Here is a 22,703-nt window from a genome sequence, read left to right on the forward strand (position 1 = left end):
AATCATAGTCAAACTATTTTGTGAGATTCGACTATACAATTTCGAATTTCATGGTCACAGAGCGTGTTGTAAGGATAAATAACGCCCTCCCATCTTTTTCTACCGCGAAGCTTATTTTATACAATTGAGATTTATATTTCGTGTTTCAAGAACGATGGTATCATCATTCACTTCTATAATATTCAGCAACAACAATATGGCCTTCTACCACGCATGTTCTTTTTAGTTGTCAGGCTCATTCCTGTTGGTCGTGTCTAGACTGATGTTTCCCAGTACATAACCTGAATGGCACCACCTTAAGACATGAGGTCAAAGTCTGAATTTGTATTATATTGTATATATACTTTTAACATTACTTGCGTTTAACTAAATTTATCATAATAAAACCGTTAGCATAAATCTGGAAAAAGCCGTTAGTGCTTATAAAATACTACATATTTTCCCTTTAGTTTCCACATTGAGATTACCTTTGTATATTTTTGGACCTAACTCCTTGTTTCATTTGCCTTAATACCGAGGGCCGTGACCTCTGTAGAATTACCTGTGCGACCGTCTAATGACATAATATTTAAGCTCTTAAAGCTAACAGATTGGATTTCAAGATACGTTGCCTATAAATACGTTAATTTTAGAGAAATAGAGATCTTTTAAATTAATCAGTTGCCACTCGCAGCTCGGTCTATTGGTCAACCGATGATATGGATACGCATTCAGCATACATGAGTCACCGGAACTCTGGTAGCATGCATTCGATTATGCGTTTGCTCAAAATTCAAGAAATGAAAATATTTAACAAATTCATATGTTTTATTAGTCAATTAATTTTAAATATCGTTCCCAATCTTAATTGTTCTCTGCATATATAACCTCGTTTCCTTTACATATAGTTTCAAAGCTTTAATAAACTTTAATATTCGTGCTGTAGAAGGAAAAAAATATAAAAATATATACGAATTCGGTAAAATTATTCCAGGAAAAAATTAATTAGCTACCGCAGAGCACTCTTTACTTAAAAGCAAACTTTGACATCTTTGTTAAGGTTCAATCGTAAATACAGTCTTGGCTATCCAATTTCATACTGCTAACCATTGAGCCCAGCCGTTTCAGAAAATTCCTTTTCCTTCGGGAGTTGTGAGATAACAAATGATGAAACAATGACGCCATCATGCTAGGAGGCATATTACCCCCGCGCGGGGTAGTGACGCGACGTTGCCGCTCCGCTCCCGCCTCCAGGCTTCGCCTGTGCTCGCTGCCTCGACGATCGGGTCATACCGCGTGCCACCTTCGAACGAACGTCCGCGTACCAGCGCGAGCGAGCTCCGCTTCGCCGTTTCAAACAAACTTCAAACTCACTTTCGTCTAAACCTGTTTCGCAATAGACCAACTTTTGATAAAACATACAGCACGAAAATCACTCTACTTACTTTCGTAGGTAAACTCAAACATAAGTTATTTTTTAATAATTACAAAGTTTAAAAAGTTTGTTTGTAAGTCGGCGGCCGTGTGCGGTGTGCATGTGTAAGCTCTAAAGTCATGGCTGGACAAAGTTCTCACTAAACCGGTAAGTAAAACGAACTTTACTGGAAACGTTTATTTAAAATTGTAATGTATGAGATGATACGAACTCTTTGTACTGTTCTCGTGTCAGTGCGTTGCGTTGGGTTTCCGTTGCACTCCCGTTGTCTGATCAGCATCAAATTAGCCGTAACTTTTCAAACTGATGTATTTACGCTTACATTACGTGTATTAAAAAACTTTATTGGTGTAGCGACGCCAATAAGACACCACGCTTGTTTACATTGCTTAATTTCTGCGAACCGTCAAGTGTTTGATGATTCGTTGCACAGAGCGATTGCACGCTGTTGTGCTTCTCAGTAACTCCGTTTAAATAGTGTAATTAGATCCTTGAACTTGACTTCAAATAATAATTGTTCGTTTTATAAGTCATTCTAAATTTGAGTCTTTGGTCTTAATAATAATTTTTACCAATTTTATTGGCGGTGACATAATCAAAGAAAAGTGGAGATCAAGTTAATTTTAACTTTGTCTTAAAAAAAATTTTTTTCAAGATATTCAACATAAAACAATTAACTGGTCTCGAAGTATATGAGTAATTATGACTGTTTCAAATTATGGCTCACCCATAAATTTTGCTGTATAAGATGAAATATTTTGTAGAGTTTCTTTCTCTTGATAAATTGTAAGATTTATTTTATACAATAATATGAAACTTATATAACATACTTATACCTAGATAATAAAAACAGAGCAGCTCTATGCAAAATTTAACATAACTCAAGCCCAATTAATAAGGCACATATTCACCGTAATCAATATATCAATCAGTTCAGTCGTATGGAGTTGAAGGATCAAATTCGCTACTTCTAATTTAATTGACAAATTGGGGTACAAAGCTAATTGGTATTAAGGAATTATAAGATCATTGAGCCGCTGTGTCCATTAGGTACACATTCTAAAATAATAATTTCTTTGTCGCAATGTGTTCATGATATGAGCGACAGATTATAGTTTGTTAAATTATAATTCGAAATCATTTTAACAGACCTCTTGTAGTAACGAAGGAAAAGCGTACAAAACAATAAATATTACTATGAAAATGAGTTGAGTTTTTTTTCAACGCAATTTATCAGTCTCAAATGTTATTGCCAGTGTTTTACTCAAAAGACTTCAACGTCTCAACTTACTTTGAACTTAAGAGAAGGAACAGGACGAAAACATTTTCGTCTAAAACATTCGACTATTTTCTGTGTATAAAATAATATTTATTGATTCATAGTTATATTTTACATTCTTAATTTGAACATATATTAAATATCTTATTCGCTTTTAGTTTGAGAATATAATTATATAATACGATGAGCCTGGTTAAAATAAATTAGGTTTTTAATTTAAATTCCATTGACGGAATCGTGCCTTCAAAACTTTTTTCAATAATGCTAAACAAAACATAAAAAAAATTGTAACCGAAAACCGAATTTAAGTATGTTCAAAAGTAACAAATCGCAATAAGAAGCTGTTAGAAATATGAAATAAAATTTTATTTCCGAATCTCTGTCTGCGGTGTTAGAAATGAGGCAGTTGTGTGACTAAAAATGATGAAAGGTAAAATCTTTCTTTAAATAAAGTACCCGCGTATGATACAACAGGAATTTACTGCTGATAGGGCGTATTTGAAAACCACCACGAGTAGGTATCATGCGTATAACTGCCCCGAAATAGTGATGCGTTGCAGTTGAAAGGATAGGAGACTCCATTTTAATGTACATTCTTAAAAAACCAGAGTAGTTTAATTCGTTTTTAATGCACTTTTGCCGAATAAAGCTTAATTAGTGTTTATAAGCCGCTTGTTCGTTTATTGCCCAAGGAGTCTCGGAAGAGACTAGAAAGGTAAAGGAATGCAAAATCATACTTCCTCGTCAGCAGACATAATCTTCTAAGCAGTAGTTTGACTATGTCAACTGCCTTCAGTGAATATCCCCAGATACTGTTTGTGAACTTGTAGTTTGACCGCTGTAATGAAAATTCTAGCTCTATATAATAAAATAAGAAGACTTTCCTTGAGTGGGCTATTTACGCTCTATGCATATTTTACCAGCTGCATATTTATATATAACATATGTACATAAATATTGCTACTAAATTGTTTGTAAACCAATCGGAAAGTAAAGATCGGAAGCTGTACGTTCGCAGCTGTTGACAAGTATTATACCTGGATTAAGCTCTCCAGCTAGGCAGGTCCTACTCCGAAAAAGAGGTCAATCGTCATATCGTACTCGCATGGGCAGCGTTCGGAAAGCTACTTAGAATCTTCTCATCACAAATACCACTGTGTCTCAAGACGAAAGCTTTTGACCTATGTATGTTGCCACTAATGACACTATGGCACTAGGACGTGGTTGCTCACAACGGGCTTTATCAGAAGACTTCAGGTCACCCAAAGGCCAATGAAGAGGGTTATGTTCGGAGTTTTCCTGCGAGATCAAATCAGAAATGAGGAGATTTGCAGGATAGCCATAATAATTGACATTGTGCAAAGGATTGCAAAGTTAAAGAGGCCGTATGCAGTACATATTGCTCGTAGAAGAAATGGTCGTCGGGGCTGAAAAGTTCTCGAGTTCTCTCTCTAAGTAGACCAATGAATTTTTTTTTTTTTTTTTTATTGCCCTTGTAGGCAGACGAGCTTACGGCCCACCTGATGGTGAGTGGTTACCGTCGCCCATGGACTTCAGCAATGCCGGGGGCAGAGCCAAGCCGCTGCCTACCGCTTAATACTCTCCACAAGCCTCGTTTGAAGAAGGACATGTCATAGCGCTCGGGAAACACCGTGGAGGGGAGCTCATTCCATAGCCGGATGGTACGTGGCAAAAAAGACCTCTGGAAACGCACTGTGGATGACCGCAGTGGCTCCAGGTAGTATTGTTGAAAGTTGCGGAAATCCGCTGGATCCAGGTAGCGCAGGACCGTTTTGGCGAGATTTGGGGGAGTCCTATGTTCAGAAGTGGATGTCTATGAGCTGAAAGTAGTAGAAGAAGAAGAAACCGATCTATCGACACGCTTCGTTGTTATTTATATATATATATTTTAATTCCGAATTACACAAGATGATTGTAATTCTTGAGGTGATATGGTTAGTGGTAATGATCGAATTACGGTCATTGGGTGAATTCTAGTTATATATATAGATAATAATCAATTAAATAAAGAAGTAGATGAGAGATGACCGAATTTTAAGACACGAATCTTGATTTAAGATTAATATGTAGTTTTTTTTAATATGTACAAAAAGGATATTTTTACCCTCTTCAAAAGTGAGTTAGATGAAATTGAATATTTCTTGGTCACTCACATTAGACAGGCAGAGTTCTTGTGATCGATTGTCATTCTGTCAAAATTTTTATGACCCGTGATGCAATAAAACCTAGTAGACTTAATGTTTGAAATCGCTTTGTAACAGACTTAAATAATAAAAAAAACTTTACAAAAAAGTACAATCAACATTAATACCATTAAATAAGAATAGATTAGTAACTATGGGTTAGTATGCATTAAGTAACAATAGCATTTACTTTAAAATATTCTAAACGGTGTAACCCATGATTTTTATTCGCATCGAGTTCATTCCCAATTTTTTTGTGGACTGAAAAATGTTCTGGTACAAGGATTTAATATCTGAAATGTTAATTCCGTCCATATCTGTTCTAAAACTAATACATGTTTATGAAAATTAAAATCACTTATACATGTTTTTTTAGTGCAATCGAAACTTTGATCTAACCGTTTTAAAACAAGCTACGCCACTACTATGTGGGGTACGTAGTCCGAAAGCTATATTAATAACTCAATATCAAAATATCTGCGTCTCATTAGATTATATATAATATACAGATACATATATAGATAAAAATCAATACCTTGATATCGTTCTGCTGTTTTAGCTAAAGACTCGTACAGCTGTTGTTTATACCTTTGTTATTGTTTTCTCCAATGCACCTCCTCCAACGTAAGGAAGTCGTGCGAATAGTTCAATTAAAATATTTAATACATATTATAAAGAGCTGCACCACGTCGTGGCCGGGTATTGACTAAAACAAGCGCAACGTGTGAATGTGTTGAACGCGAGCTACATAGTAGGCGTAGTGAGGGGTGGAAGGTTTTTTTCGTTATGGAATTTCATGATTCCGCTCTCAAGCCGCGCTGAAGGCCCGCGATAAAATCTATGCAGTAGTTTAAAAATAAAAGGTTAATCTTGTTAGATAAAAATAGATAAAGCCTGCATAGCTAATTAAATGCACGTCCTTTAAATATCAGTAAGGGGTGGTGGTGGTCCTGTCGCCCCTTATCACAACTGGAGCGTCGAGTTCATTCTGTTGTGAACTAAGCTAAGTTACTTATATGCTATACGGTTTGTTTAGCAATTAACTAGTCAGTAAATGTGGAAGCTTCCTTTATAGTCACTTCAGGGCTAAGTCGTTAGTAATAGCTCGTTAAGTGTGCAGTTCATAAAATAGTGACCAGATTAAATCGATTCAGGCCGTTCTCATTTCAAAACATTATCTTCTAATGGTAGTGGTGGCTTTTTTAAATTAAGTCCAAGTAAATATGTACTTTATAATTATATATTTTATAATTACTATTAAATAATTATAAAGCGATTTTAAAGATATAACGGTATTATAGTATATTTTTTATAGAGTACTCGTAATACTATATTTAGAAGAGTTATAAACATCGATTGGTAAATATAATATAAATAGGAATAGATACAGATATAAATAGGACAAATGTGATAAAAAAAATACGGTTTTTTGAAATCTAATGTGTTAGTAGTAGTTTTGTTAATTAAAAGCACACTTAAAATCCTCAAATCTTACCTGCATACCGTACGTTAAGTAATGCGTTGCTGACATTTTAAATATTTTTTATCATGATATGCCAAAAATCCGATACATATTAATTTTCAATTTACTTGATTTTCATTTCAAAAAACAATATCAATGTCATATTCTTATTTCATATATCCCATTTTATTTAGTGTCTTCCCATACATTGGCACCAGAGAGTTTCGCTATGCTTTGCACGTGGATTAATGTCTGTTTGACTTCTTTTTGTACATTATTTTATTTATCGTATGGCATTCGTTTACACTGCGTGGTTATAATTTAAATTTACAGTTTGTGAAATAATCGATAGCTTCTTGTGTTACATTTTTGAGATCTTCCACTTGGCCTGCGAATTTCGTTAGTGAGCATTCCATAACAATGTGGTATGATATAATACATTAATATAATATAATACATTGATTTGTACTTGAGACCTCAGAACTTATATCTCAATATATAATATGGCGTATTTACGTTGTAGATGTCTACGGGCTCCAGTAACCTCTTAACACCAGGTGGGCTGTGAACTAGTCCAGCCATCTAAGCAATAAAAAAAAATTGAATCTCGGTATGGCAGGTCTACCCCTCTGTCACGGATCATTCGGTCTTGGGAAATGCGATAGTGGCGGTTCCCTCCTCATAATATGGTAATACCATCGCAGCCCATTTTCTTTCACTTTATTTATGGGAAGGCTCTTTAAAATATCCTCATATTATTATTATGAGGTAGCTGTACATTCTATGCAGTTATGTCATTCCTAGAGCCTAAAATAGCATATTCATTTATGCATTTTTTGAAGTTCATATCCCTTTAGGATTTCCCAGCTATACGTCCACTATAATGAGCTATTGATTTGTATAGATTTCTATAAATCTGTAGTAGTTTGTCAACATAAAATTATAAAATAATAATATCTATAATGAACAGAAATACAAAACAAAAGTATAAACATTTTTGGATTACAGAAATTGTTTTTAAATATGTTAAATACTGATTTAGTTTTAGATTTAGACTTAATTTAATTATATTTATTATATAAATTAATTATATAAACATATTTCAAAATAATAATTAAAACCTGTATTTGAAATGTAATAAGCATTTCAGATTAAAAGGTCGTTACCTAATTACTCTTTAAGTGAGGTAGGAGACAGATCTGAACTAAGAAAAAAAAAATGTACAGCTTCTAATTAAATTTGAAAATACAAGGCGATTTGCGAAAATAATTTTTACTAGAAGGTATAGGCAAGATGCTTACCGACCTGCGCGTCTTAAATAGCTTTTTTAATTTATAGCAAAATAATTACTTTCAAAAAATTTGCGCACTTTATATACATTAACAGCGATCAGAATATGAAATGTTTCAAAATTACCTTCTACTACTGAGAATTAGAAAAAATATTATAAAAACTTAATATTAGTTTTAGGAAAACCCGGCCCAAAACCGCAGATTTTATTATGTATTTTTTTTATTGCCCTTCTAGGCAGACGAGCATACGGTCCACCTCATGGTGAGTGGTTACCGTCACCCATGGACTTCAGCAATGAGCAGAACCATGCAGCTGCCTTATGTGTTAGATCAAGCATCGCACAAAAATAAGTTTTTTTAAAGTTTTTATGTTGAAAAGTTTAATAATGTACTTATTAAATTTTATCTCGCTACAATGACGGGAGCGATATAAGAATAGGATCACCTTTACCCTACTTAGTTAATCTGATATCAAAGAAGGTTCAAGGAAATTTTTTACATTAAAAAAAGATACAGCACCTACCTACTTGGCTCCGGGGTTCGGACCTCTGCCCGGGAAAAAACGGAACCTACTGTTCTTTAAATACTTTGATAAAATACTGCTAAAAACACTGATAGTCGTCGTGGCCTAAAGGATAAGACGTCCGATGCATTCATATCTATGCACCGGTGTTCAAATCCCGCTGGCAAGTACAATTTTTTTTAATTGAGAGCCTACGGCGACGAGCATACGGCCCACCTGATGGTGAGTGGTTACCGTCGCCCATGGACTTCAGCAATGCCAGGGGCAGAGCCAAGCCACTGCCTACCGCTAAATGAAATACGTACTTGACAAATGTTCTCAATTGACTTCCACGATGAAGAAATAACATCGTGTAATAAAAATCAAACTCGCAAAATTATAATTTGCGTAATTACTGGTAGTAGGACCTCTTGTGAGTCCGCACGGCTAGGTACTACCATCCTTCATATTTCTGCCGTGAAGCAGTAATGCATTTCGGCTGGAAGGGTAGGACAGCCGTTGTAACTATACTGAGACCTTGGAACTCATATCTCAAGGTGGGTGGCGGCATTCACGTTGTAGACATCTATGGGCTCCGGTAACCGCTTAACACCAGGTGGGCCATGAGTTTGTCCACAAACCTAATAATAATAAATAAATAAAATCTATTCGAGGCGGACAAATAAGCATTACTGAAATAATAAATCAATTGTCCCAACACAATATGAGCTAGCAGATTACCGTTAAAATTGCAAACATTCCCATTTTGTATTTATTAAAAACCGCGACCGTAAAACTTTCACGGTACACTTATTTGATGACCAAAGATGTGCATAAGCAAAATTCACACTGACACCTCAAAGAACTCAAAAGTACCTACTTTAAAATGGCAAGACATTTTTTTATACGCAGATGCCCTAAATAAATGACAAATTTTGGCCGAAAACTCAAATTGCTCCATTTATTTATTTATTAGAATAGTGAACAAGCTCAAACACAAAAAATACCTGCCAGTGAGATTTGAACACTGGAACAATCATGTCACTGAGTTTTTTTAAACAATCTATCTGCCAGTAGCCTCCAGAGGTTATTCTTTCTTAGACAGTAGAGGTACTTGATTGGATATCTTTAGCTTCTTAATTGATTCTAATTTACGATGTATATTGTAAAATCTATTCCGGTTTATTTATCGCCTAGTAAGACTTAAAAAACAGTTGACTTATTTATACTCACTGCCTGCATATTAAATACACGAATTGTGATTTTTTGTATTAATGATCATATATAACGCATCATACGAGTAACTGTAACTTATAAAAACCAAATATTATGTTAATTAAATCGGTTTTCTTATTCCTTCTTTTTACCTGAGAGCCCGGAATGTTGCATCATGATTGCTATTTCATTATAGTTGTAAAAACATTGACAAAAAACATCCCTCTACCTTTTCGATAGGTTATGTTATTATTTTAAGACACCCCGTGCAGTAAAAAGATGATCTTAATTGATTTGGATTCAATTTTACTTCCTAATGAATAAAAGTTATTTTCGAATTCATTTTTTAGCCATTAAAATTCCATTTATGGTTCTGGAAAATGATAGAAACTTTTTTTTTAAATATCTGATAGAATAAATGCAATTCAATACGTTACTGCCTTATTTATTTTAAGTTAAAAATAATTTGTAAGAAACGAATAGTTGTTTTCAAGTTAAATAGCATTCCGATTTCACAGTTCTTCGGGACTAACGGTTTTGGCGCGTAAAAACTCGTTGAGAATCATTCCGAACTTTTTATGTTCCTATCAAAGAACCCTGATTTTATGTACAATTCGATGAACAATAAATTATATGAAACATTTAAATGAAAATTTATTTCTAATTCGTAGTTCCAAAATTCATATTTTGGAACCAGTTAGAAACGAAACATATTGGTTTACATTTAGTATTTAATAATGACTTATTAAGCATTGAGTATTTGTTGTTTATAAATCTAACTATACGGGTAGAATGACCGAAAGTGAATCTTGGCTTTTGAAACGAGATCTCTAAGACATTTCATCCATCCCTTGCGGTAGGCAGCGGCTTGGCTCTGCTCCTGGCATTGCTGAAGTCCATGGGCGACGGTAACCACTCACCATCAGGTGGGTCGTACGCTCGTCTGCCTACAAAGGAAATAAAAAAAATCCCAGATATTGCGGCATATTTAGTTAGGCTTGAAGGTCTCACAGATAATATTTACTGATTTACTGCTAGAAACCAAGTCAAATATGCAATTAAAGCAACAAAAGTCGCCATGTGGAAATTATGTTTATATTAAATTATTATTTGTGTGTGGTATTTGAAATAATTTGTAATGTTTTAAAAAATATAGAGAAAAATAATCAAACAAACAACTTCATATACTTCCCAGAGCGAGGATAAAAAAGTTGAAACCCGTAGTTCTAGATAATATTGTACTACATTTGTCATGTACTTTTGCTACGCCGAGCCAAGATTTGCTAGCTTAGTTCAAATATCGTGAAAGTTAGCATAAAGCGAAGACAACTGTCGTCATGAGACCACGAATGCGAGACTTTGATGCGTCAACTAATGTTTATTTGTATTACGTTTCCAAAAATATTAGTTAAACGTATTTTGACACAACATAAGGTTTCCATTTATACTAGCGGAAGATCTTATGTGTCCGCATGGGGAGATATTACCAGCGAACCCATTTCTGCCGCGAAACTGTGGTGGTTTCGGGTTTAAAGAGTGGGGGCAGTCGCTATGCAATACAATACATAATATACTAATGAGAATTAGACCTGATTTCTCGAGGTGGGTGACGCGTATCACGTTGTGATGTTCATGGGCTCTAGTAACCACTAAATTCTAAATTGGCCGTGAATGTATTCATTAGTCTAGAATAGTCTAGATAATAAAATTTTATCATTTGATATATATCTTGATATTTATGTATAAACATGAATAGCAATGATTCTTAAAAACTGGATAATGTCTGCCTCTGTAATGCTTGCGGCAGAAACGGGCATGAGGAAAAGTTGAATAGTATTTTAATAGTTTCATAACATTTTTAGTATTACTAGCTGACCCGCCAGACTTCGTAGTGCCTCAATCGATAAATAAAAGACCTAAACTTTTGTATAAAATAAACTTAAAACAAACAAAAGGAATCCGTCCGACGGGGCACATATCAAACGAAAAACAAAATTATTATTTTATTTAATTCCGAAAATTTTCATTCATTTATCTACATTTTAAACCTTCTCTGGAGTCCCACAAATAATTCAAGACCAAAATTAGCCAAATCGTTCCAGCAGTTCTCGAGTTTTAGCGAGACTAATGAACAGCAATTCATTTATATATATATATATATATATATATAGATATAGATTAACGCCATTGCCTTGTATCAGGGTAAGTTTTGCACCGACATAACACTGTCTAGTTTTCGTCCCCAAAAAGTTTGACGAGCGAGGTCAAGTGGTCCGACCCTCGTCCGCGTTAGCGGAGCAACGAGTAAAATCTAGTTGTTAATAAATTAGCAAAAGCACGGGGTATATTTAAGTAATTAATCTACTCGAGTACGCTCGAATTTTAATTATAGTCGATTCATACAAAACAAAAGCACACAAATAAGTTTTATACTTAAATGAAAACTGAAACTATTATTAGTTCTTTAATTTATTTTAACGTTGAAATGTATGCAGATGGATAAATGAGATCACGGCCTACATTGAAATCCAGAAATATAGCAACCTAAATGTCGCTAACCACTTTAAACATCATGTTAAAAGCTCAGTTATTATATTGTCTAACCACTCTCCGACCCTTCAATTCGGAATGCATGATTGTTTAGCATTATAAATAGACAAGGTGATGATATCCGCACAGACTTGCAAAAGACCCTACTCCTAATAATAAAGCAAACTAAAAGATTTGGATAGTACAATTACCCTCTTTGCTTTATGTAGGATTATGTTCATTTTTTTGGCACTTTACAGATGATTTGAACATTATCACACAGAATGATCTTTTTATTGCTTTGATGAGTAGAAGATCTCATGGCCTATTTAGTGTTAAGTAGTTGTAGGTGTCGATAGAAATCATCAACATAAATGGTGATATTTCCATAATGGCGGTATCCACGTTGAGTTCTAGGTCTCAATTTTATAGTACAGCGGCTGCCTCATCCTTCAAACCGAAATGGATTATGGACGGAAATAGGTAAGGTAGTGTTACCTACCCGTGCAGAATCACAAGTCGTCCTATTACTGGATACCAGGTGCCTCGCACTAGATCAGGTATGCTTCAAAAATAACAGGATTCTTCTAATCTATATACACATTAATACGTGAAGCAAAAACGTTGTACCCCTTTTTACGAAATTTGCGAGGATGGAGGAGTTATGCTATTTCCCTCCCACACTAAAGATAATATAGAGAAGGAGTGCAGATTGCTAATATTTTTTTCAATTTCGCATAAAGAATACATTAAAAAAATAAAATTTTTTTTTTTTTTTTTTTATTTTTTTTTTTTTTATTGCCTTTGTAGGCAGACGGGCATACGGCCCACCTGATGGTGAGTGGTTACCGTCGCCCATGGACTTCAGCAATGCCAGGAGCAGAGCCAAGCCGCTGCCTACTGCTTAATACTCTCCACAAGCCTCGTTTGAAGAAGGACATGTCATAGCGTTCGGGAAACACCGTGGAGGGGAGCTCATTCCATAGCCGGATGGTACGTGGCAAAAAAGACCTCTGGAAACGCACTGTGGATGACCGCAGTGGCTCCAGGTAGTATGGATGAACTCTACTCCGGTGGCGGGCGGTGCGATGGTAAAAACGAGACGTTGGTATCATCTCGAACAATTCCTCAGAGCACTCCCCATGGAACATGCGGTACAAAATACAGAGGGACCCGAAGTCCCTCCGCAGACCCAGAGGCTCCAAGCGATCCGTGAGAATGGGATTATCGACAATCCGAACGGCTCTCTTCTGTATGGAGTCAAATGGAAGAAGCTGGTATTTGGGAGCCCCGGCCCAGAGATGGGAGCAGTACTCCACGCGAGGCCGTTAAATATTACACACACTACCATGTATTGGCCACACACGCGCATCTAACCTCTTTGGTTTATTGTTAAAGTCTGTGGTCAAATTGAGAATAGATTAATACTGTTTGTCTTTAATAATATATTATTTGTCTATAGTGCAGCTTTAGCGAAATCTGTGATTGTAGAAGTATTATTTAGTGTGACAATAGCAGCATAATAATTTTCAATCTTATAATTTAAATGAATTATGGTCGAATTTCGACCATTGGGCGACCACTAGTATATAAAAAAAGGGTGAAAGTGTGAAATATAGGATAGATCTTTGTTACTCTTCACAAAAAACTAATGGACGGAGTTAGCTTGATGAAACTTCACAATGTAATAGCTAGTACTTAGGTTGTAGTACAAGATGATAAACGTATTTAAAAAAACAACTAGAGAACCATGAATATAAGAAATAAATGTTTTTCAAACAATCATCGAGATTCATAGCGAAACGTGATCGAGTTTCATAAGTTATAAAAAAATCTTAATAGTTTATGAATATTAATATCATTTCCGTCTTTTAAAAATATTTTTTAACCCACTACTTATGATACTAGGATAGGAGACTACTATTATACATTAATAGGAAGCTTTGCAAATATCATCTCTTCACTTTCAGATTACGTAGACATACCATTAATTTCTTTGATAGAGACAGAAAACGCCATTAATATAATAGACGTCCGTCGCCGCGTCGGCTGTGTCAGCGTTTTTCTCACTCCCAAAATTATATCTGCACCGATTACTAAACACCATTCACTCGAATCTTACGGTCACCTAATCTTTCATTTGGAAATTAACTAAGATTAGGACCAGTCTCTGATTTCGTTTGATGAGATCCACTAATCTCGTTTGTAGGGAATTTGATTGGGCATCTAATTAGAGGAATCTCGTATTCTGATTTGTGGAAATTTCGTTTGCTTATTATAATTTTCGATCATCTAATATTATTACATCAACAAAAACGTTTTTGAGTTTTCGCAAAGCCTAATTAATGTTTTGCAGCTATTGAGTGTCGTGTGCTTAAATAACTTATTTGGTTGATATTTCATTGTAAATGGTAAATAATTTTTTAAACTAAGCGTTTGTTTTAAATTTTATCTTTTCCTGGTGCTCAATTAAATGACAAAGTAATGAAATATCAACAGCTCTCGAAAAAAACATCTTTCATCGCACAAAGAATAATATCTTTAATTTAACGTCTTCTCAAAACTTTTTCTATGAATTTTTAAATACAAAGAATTGAAATGCTCATAACATTTAATTAACTGTGTCTTGCAGTTTAATATTTAATAAACTGTATCCTGACGATCCTCTTAGTCCAGAATGTTACAAAATTAAATGCTACGATAATATTCGTGTCCGTGATAAAATTCATTACGGATTTTTTGCACTAAAAAAGTACATATATATTTTAAAATATAATTAATACAAGTGTATTAGATTTTTTCGTTATAGTTTTCTCAACGGTCATATCCGCAAACTAGTTGTTTGTATGTATCGTTTCTATGAGTAGGAGCTTCGTTTATTAAGCCGTCTTAAAATTGTGTGTACACTTCAGGTTTATTGTCTCACTAAAACTTACGATATGTGGTACTCGAACCAAACCAACAAATAAATGCATATCACGGCAGTCACAAGGAAGCATGGCCTGATTTCGTCGTGATAAATATTAATGAATTTGGTATCGGAGAAAAAATATCGTAAGAACAACGGTCTTTAACATTATACTAAATTGCATTGGGGGAAAGAATCTGAATTGGCCATCGTTGAATATTGCCATTTGCGGAGGCCGAGTCTAATAATCGTTTTAGTAAATTATTATCAGTCCTTTGAAGTCATCCGTGGCTTACAAGTTAGCGAAATTCGAACAGCAAACTGATATTTTCGAAATTCCTCTAGAACAGTCTCTAGAAATACAGTCAGTCAATCGTAGATGTCATAAATGAAATCGAAATTCATTCTGAGAAATCATTTTTCGTTTGTATATCTATACTTAACATAATACATATTTTCAAGTTATGGATTTGAATGTACAAACGCACCAGTGAACAGACTATTGATTTTTACGGTGCCATTTTAACAATATTCTGTATATAGGTCTGGGTGATTTATTAAGCTATTACATAGCTTCTATCGCGGGCCTTGAGCGCAACGACCGAATCATGAAATTCCGTAACGAAAAAAACCTAACACCCCTCACTCCGCCCATGTAGCTCGCGTTCAACACATTCACACGTTGCGCTTGTGTAGTGTTTGTGAATAAGCGCGTGGCGTGTCGTCACACTGTATGCGCATCATGAAAAGTCTGCCCATCTCTCTCTCGCGCGGTCTAGCTTATGAGTGTGAAGGGGACAGTTACTGTTTTGCTTTTATTAATGTTTAATATAGCGTGGTCTTATTTTGTTATTGTTTTAATATTAAATTATCATTGTGTAATTATAATTTCATAAGTTGATAAAAAATGCTATGCAATAGCTTTACCGCGGCAGTTCCCGAGTGCCACACGTTTTTTTTTTGTTTCACAAACACTCGCGTGCTGATCGCAAAACATACATTAGCCGTGTACATTCACGCATCATATTATCTCTTGTAATCGAAAAACAGCATTTCAGTCGAGTCGAATAAATTGAAGAGCGCGCTTAGTCACCAGAAGCGAGTCGACACATCTTATTAGGTTCGCTGCCTTTTCCCAGGATTCCGGACCGCCCTCACCCTGAGGAGGACCGGTTTCAAACACGCATTGAACAACAACATTAAGCTATACGCTTAAGCGTTTTAAACACCGTTTCCTTGGTTTCTAAAGTGTGAATTTATTGAACATCAACTTAATAAACGAGATATTGAGTTGGTAGACAAACGTTCATTACTTGCACCGTAGCGTTAAGATTCTCGATTTAAAACCTCTGGCAAACCCTTCTCTTACATAACGGGACTGTATAAAGACAGCTTCGAGTATGATATGGAGATTCTACCGTATGATTTTGTTGACTCCGTTCTTTTTTTTCAAAGAAATACAAAAATTAACTTTATTGCCGTTATGAATATGAAATGTTATTATGATCTCTTGTGAATGCAAAGGCAATATTTTGTATAAAAAAATGGATTTCAGTTAATGTATACTTTTGAAAGGTTACACATTTGTTGTTGCACATGTTTTGTATCAATACCTAGAGCCACTGCGGTCATCCACAGTGCGTTTCCAGAGGTATTTTTTGCCACGTATCATCCGGCTATGGAATGAGCTTCCCTCCACGGTGTTTCCCGAGCGCTATGACATGTCCTTCTTCAAACGAGGCTTGTGGAGAGTATTAAGCGGTAGGCAGCGGCTTGGCTCTGCCCCTGGCATTGCTGAAGTCCATGGGCGACGGTAACCACTCACCATCAGGCGGGCCGTATGCTCGTCTACCTACAAGGGCAATAAAAAAAAACATTACACATGTTGAGGCATGAAGCAATTGACGAGAATTAAAAAAAAAGAGCCAAAAATTAATGTGAAATGTTCTGAAAATAATAATTTTATCGCTTTCAAAACAAACTTTGTAATGGTATTACGTGTGAGAATTTAACTTTCTTTGAATCGTGACTGGTGGAAGATGCCCGAGTTCAATCATTGTCAGACATCCACTGCTGTGCTTGGCCATTTTCTTTGATTTCCAATTTTCTTAATTTATTTTCAAATTTTGTTTAGAAAATATAGATACTGTTAGTATTGTTTTTGTGTTTCTAATGTACTCTTTTTTATTATCAGAATATGAGTTGTTCGATTTCAAAGATTAATTAATAGTTCCGTGTAAAGATTTCTTTTAAAAAATATAAATTTATTCAGGCAAGGTATTATTGAGTTTCACAGGATAAATTAAGCAGCCGTACTCGTTTTTACAAACTAATTTAATTCGTAGTGTAATTTGATTTCCAGAAATGAAAATGTTTCGATATTTTGCTTCGAAACTTCAAACTAATTGAAATTTACACATTCAATATTATTTTAGTGTTAATCGTTCATAATCATAAATGTATGTATTCAAATATGGACAAATAAATTATTTCGATATAAAAATATAAATAATGTATTCACATTAAACTTCAAAATTGTAAAAAACAAAGAATGACTGTTAAGTCTGCATTACTTCAGTTCTTTATAAATTTACTAGTGGACCCAGCGAACTTTGTTCCGCCACACGGTTTGTTTCAAACACATCAACCGGTCAACTTCAAAATTCTACTATAATTAACCATAGAATATATTATGTTTAGCTGTCAGTTGCGTTTTTTTATTCCATATCAGTTGCGTTTTGCTATGCCACGTTTTATGTCACGTCCCATGGGAACGTGATAAAAAGTATCCTATGTCCTTTTCCTGGTTCTAAGCTACCTCCTCACCAATTTTCAGCCAAATCAGTTCAGCCGTTCTTGAGTTATAAACAGTGTAACTAACACGACTTTCTTTTATATAGGTATATATAGATGACTATTGGTTGGAAATAAAAAATTGCAATCGCTTTGACATTAGAAATGTGTTTCTCGAAATGTCCATTAGAATCCGATTTCTTGTTATCATCCTCTATAATTTCGTTGAGTACACGGGTAAAATTACAGTACAGTCCGTATCCGACCTGATGGCTTCACGTGATGGCTCAACGTGATTCCTAACGTGGACACGCTTCATCGATCATAACATTTCATCTTATGAGTTTCTGAATCGCCGATTGCCTCGTGAAGTCAGTTACTGAACAATTTGATGACAACAATTTACGATTTACAGGACATTTTACAGCTGCTTCAATACTACCGTGAGAAATACAGTATTACTTTGCCACTTCTAAAGTTTTTCATTTATTTAATTTAGTTTTTAAAGTGGGTGAAATAGAATATGACACCCCAAATGACTGATTTGAACAGCACTTTGATGAACTAAAACGTAGTCCAATACTAAGCGGACATATAAATTCACACAATGTTAATTTATCGTTTAAATCAGTAGAGTGGCACAGGGAATGTTGTTCCCGCCATTATTGCTATTGTTTGTATTCTCTCCACGTCCTAACAAGGAAATTAGTGGAACGAGATTCTTGAAGCCGACCAGGTGCTAATGGCCCTTGTAAATAATAACAATATACGTACTATAATAATATAATTTTGTGCACACAATACGTAAATACGTTTAAGTTAGTGCACTACTATTGTTTTCGAAGAATAAAAAGCTCTATCATTTACACCCAAAGTACATAATTGTCAATTAGGTCCATTTGTAAAAAAAGGGATATACATAATTTATTAAAAGCCAACTTTTTATTTTTATAGTTTAGTTAAAAATATATAAAACAATAATAATACACAGATGAAATCATGGCGTTTTTTTATATGTATTAAATGATTATGAGAGCCCATAGAAATCATAACGTTGCTATGGGTGTCAGCATTTATTGAAATTGCGGCATAAAGTCGAATCGTTGGGTGCAAATGTGTTACATTTAAAGGCCCTAATGATACGCATTAGGACTGTAATGTTAGTGAAAGATTTTAAGAATTAAATAATTTATTTTCCCATATTTTATTTTTTTATTGCCCTTGTAGGCAGACGAGTTTAAATCTCCCTTTTTTAGTGTATTGGTTGTCACACTACACCGAAGAAACACCATTGTTGCTTAGTGCTAGATGTAGACACTATAAAATTCGTTTGCAACGACAAAAAAATTAAGAGCCAATGAGCAATCTATTAATTCAGAATACATTTTTATAAAATCAAATTCGTTAATTTACGCAATGTTTCATTTTCAATTGCCAATACTGGCAATTTACGTACTTACAAGCTGTTCATGTAATAGGAGCCGATGTAAATTGGAATATAAAAAAAAATTACAAAAATATACGAACGATTCTGAATTTGAATATTGGTATGGAACTCGTACGCTTGAAATGGAAGCCTATATAATTTCTTTGTCATATTATTCACGTTGTATAGTTATTTTTTACCGACCTAAAAAAGAAGGAGTTTTCAATTCGACTCTTGTTTTTTATGTGTGTGTTAGTTCAGAACTTTTTTCTAGGTGAACCGATTTTTAGGATTTTTTTTATTTGAAATCTGGTGTTTCTCATGTAGTCAGTACCATTTCAATTTTTTCATCATCTAATCTGGTAGTAGCTTTTGGGTTGTTCTCCTTAATGACGCTTATGCATATTTACTTGAGTTCGACTACATTGATGATATTCTCAGCCTTAAACACGTCATTAAGGATCCTCCTGATCCATTAACTTTGCTTTTAGATACCACAGGCACCGGTCAACGTCCTCGTCGCATCCGTCGCTTGCGACGAAGGGCTCGTCGAGTGAAAGAACCCATAGACACAGCCCACTGAGTTTCTCGCCGGATCTTCTTAGTGGGTCGCGTTTCCGATCCGGTGGTAGATTCTGCGAAGCACTGCTCTTGCTAGGGCCAGTGTTCGCAACACTCCCTGTTAGAGCCCCGTGAGCTCACCTATACGTCAAGGAAAAGCTGAAATAGCCTCTCAGGGCTATCAGCATAGGTAAGAAAAAAGAAGATATTCTCAGTTTACTGGGTTGAAGTTGGTTTACATATTTTTGTTAATGTTTTGTATTATATGAATGTAATCAGGATGTTAATTCATATTATTTGGAACCGGTGCGCTCGTCCACATTGGGTTACCAGATATCATTAATTTTTTTACCACGTTTCATCTAGCCACAGAATGAACTCCATTACACGGTGTTTTTCGGTTCATCAGTAAAAAAGTAACTTGATCTTTCCGATTCGTTTAGAAATTAATTATATAAAATATGAATTTTATTTAATGTTTTACATAATTTACTTTTGATTATGGAACGGGGCAATTTTTTTTAAGTGAATCTGAAATTGTATTTCTGAAAAAGTTGATTCACTGCAATACACATTAGTAAATTCAAGTTAACGCACTCAAAGGCAGCAACTGAAGAATAAAACATAATTAATATTACTAGAGGTCCCGCAGTAGTCGAAATTCGACTATAATTAATTGGAATTGTAAGTTTGTACACTATTATGATTGTATTTTATACTTCTATAATCACAAATTTCGCCAAGGCTACTCTATAAAAAATATTAATAAAGACAAACAATATTTAATCTATTCTCAATTTGAGGACAGACGTCAAGAACAAAAGTTTGACAATAAATAGAATGCATGCGTGTGTGCGTCAAATACATGGTATGTAGTGTGTGTAACGTTTTCTTTATTGATTTAATGTATCTTTTATGCATTATTTAAAAAAAATATTAGCATTGTGCACTTCTTCTCTATATTCTGTATAAGTGTGGAAAATTTCATACTCCTCCGTCCACGCAATTTTCGTAAAAAGGGATACAACGTTTTTGCTTCACGTATTAATTAATATTATATCATTTATTACATTTCACATAAGTCATACCATATGCGTAAAGGAGCAGAAAAAATCGGTAAATTATAACTGTCAGAAATATTTAAGAGAAAGAGAGAGATTATTAAATATTTAATAAGATGGATTAAAATTTATTATCTACTTTAGAGCCAAATCAAATTACACTGAAATATTCTTTGGCCGATGTGATTTCTGGAAAGGGTTTCGCAAATAAATCTAATAGAAATCTACGTTGATGTAGGTCTGATATGTCAAAAACGTTACACTGAATAAGAATACGTGTCATTTCATGACTAAGGAATATTGCTCGCTTTTTATTTTATATTTTCACTGATTTTGTTGGGTCGACGAAATAATAAAACGAATGTGCTATGAACATATATTTTTTAACATTAAACTGTTAGGAATTAATATCTGTGTCTCACTATTTTAATAAGTGAACAGAAGAGGTATCTTAATTCATCCGATGCTAATTGGCTGGCAGAGGAGAGAGAAAACCAAACTCAAGGCCTTAAGACCCAAATTTTAATTGTTGTAATCGTTGTCTCGTTCTTCTTCGTGGCGGAAACTTGCTGGCTGGCACGTATTGGTGTGGCCTCAGAATTTAACCTGGCACCTTTTCATGAGATTAGATCACGAGAAAAGACAGCTTCCGCGGCCCGGATACTCGGTAATTTTAGTTTTTTTTTTAGTAGAGGTATTGAGGAAGTTTGGTATGTAAGATATTTTTTTTATCATTGACATTAACATCGCAATTAACCAATCTTAATTACCTTTTAAACTGAAAGGCACGATTGTTTTGCAGTGTATAATGTGTGGTCACAATAACTGGCATTCAAATTATGTATGTACAGATTGGAATTAGCATTACGTAGGAAAACAAGTTAGGGATTTTATAGACAGATAGATGGTGAAGGGGGAAGAAATAATATCAATTCGAGATCTCCTTCACCTTTGATAGAGTCCATCGACATGTAAGATCCTCTGTACAGGAATCTGTTACATATTTCATTATTTTTGCAATTTTATATATGTATAGTATTAGAACAATAGCAAAATATGTCAACGGTTTTTTTTTAATTTACAACAATTCATATTATTCTTTTTTTGATTACCTTTTTATAATACTTAGTTTTTTCATAAATGTTTTATTTCGACCAACGTAAATTAAGAGTTTTTAGTTTTTTTATATATATGGTATGGATAGGTGAAGAAGCTCACGGCCTACTTCGTGGTTAACGAAGCCCATAAGCGTTACAAAAAAAAATGCTGATACACATTTTGAAAAAAATCAGGTCCTAGTTTCAATTGTGTTTTGTCACGGCAACAGGACAGGCTTTACTTCAGAAAATTTTGGTGCAAGAGACGGTCAAAATTTGTGTCTGAATTGGAGAGCTCTCCGGGGCGTGTCTCCGAGTGGGATGAATTGAACTTAATTCGGACAACAGTACTTATCCGGGTGGGCCACGGATACCACTATTTCGATTCCACCACTTCATTTCGGTCGATTGGAATGATGGCTAAGGTCATTCAAACTGGAAAGTGTTGTTGCTTCTAGTAAGTAACGTTTGTTAGATCACAACTAACTTATCAACGCTATAAAAAAAAGCCATTTCAATTTTTTGTTTGTTTACTGAATGTGAGTAGTTTAATAGCATTTGGGCTTTGGGAACAAATCCAATTCACCTTGTTACTGAACAAAATGAATTGGATATACAGCCTTTTTCTTCGCCTTTTTTATAAAATTATATAGATTCAGAACGGAGAACGCCAATTTATATTTTATGCTATGTTATGGGATAGGCAATTGATTGCAAAAGTCTGTACATTGTGAACGGCCAAACAAAATATATACTGGAATATCTATTCAATTACCACTGCTCGTATGACGGATCACATCAAAGATAACGTATTTACTTCCATTACCTACAAGTCACATTTGGAGAGGATACACATAATATTTTGTGTAATATTGAATTAATTTAAACTGAAATCAACATGTAATAGTTGCTGATATGTAAAAAAAAAAATCTTATCTCAGACACCAGGCTAAAATATGC

General features: G+C 34.6%; 1 protein-coding gene across 2 annotated transcripts in view; it reads left to right on the forward strand.

Moving 5' to 3' along the window:
- The first annotated feature begins 1,248 nt into the window (after positions 1-1,248).
- LOC114244516 (carboxyl-terminal PDZ ligand of neuronal nitric oxide synthase protein) overlaps positions 1,249-22,703 on the forward strand; it is a 175,708-nt gene continuing 154,253 nt past the window's right edge. The window contains exon 1 of one of the 2 annotated variants that reach the window (XM_028176358.2): positions 1,249-1,561. The gene's annotated coding sequence lies outside the window, so the exon portion shown is untranslated. The remainder of the gene's footprint in view (positions 1,562-22,703) is intronic. The other variant, XM_028176359.2, reaches the window with a different exon arrangement.

This window comes from Bombyx mandarina, chromosome 01 (genome assembly GCF_030267445.1).
Source record: "Bombyx mandarina strain Sakado chromosome 01, ASM3026744v2".
Classification (NCBI taxonomy): domain Eukaryota; kingdom Metazoa; phylum Arthropoda; class Insecta; order Lepidoptera; family Bombycidae; genus Bombyx; species Bombyx mandarina.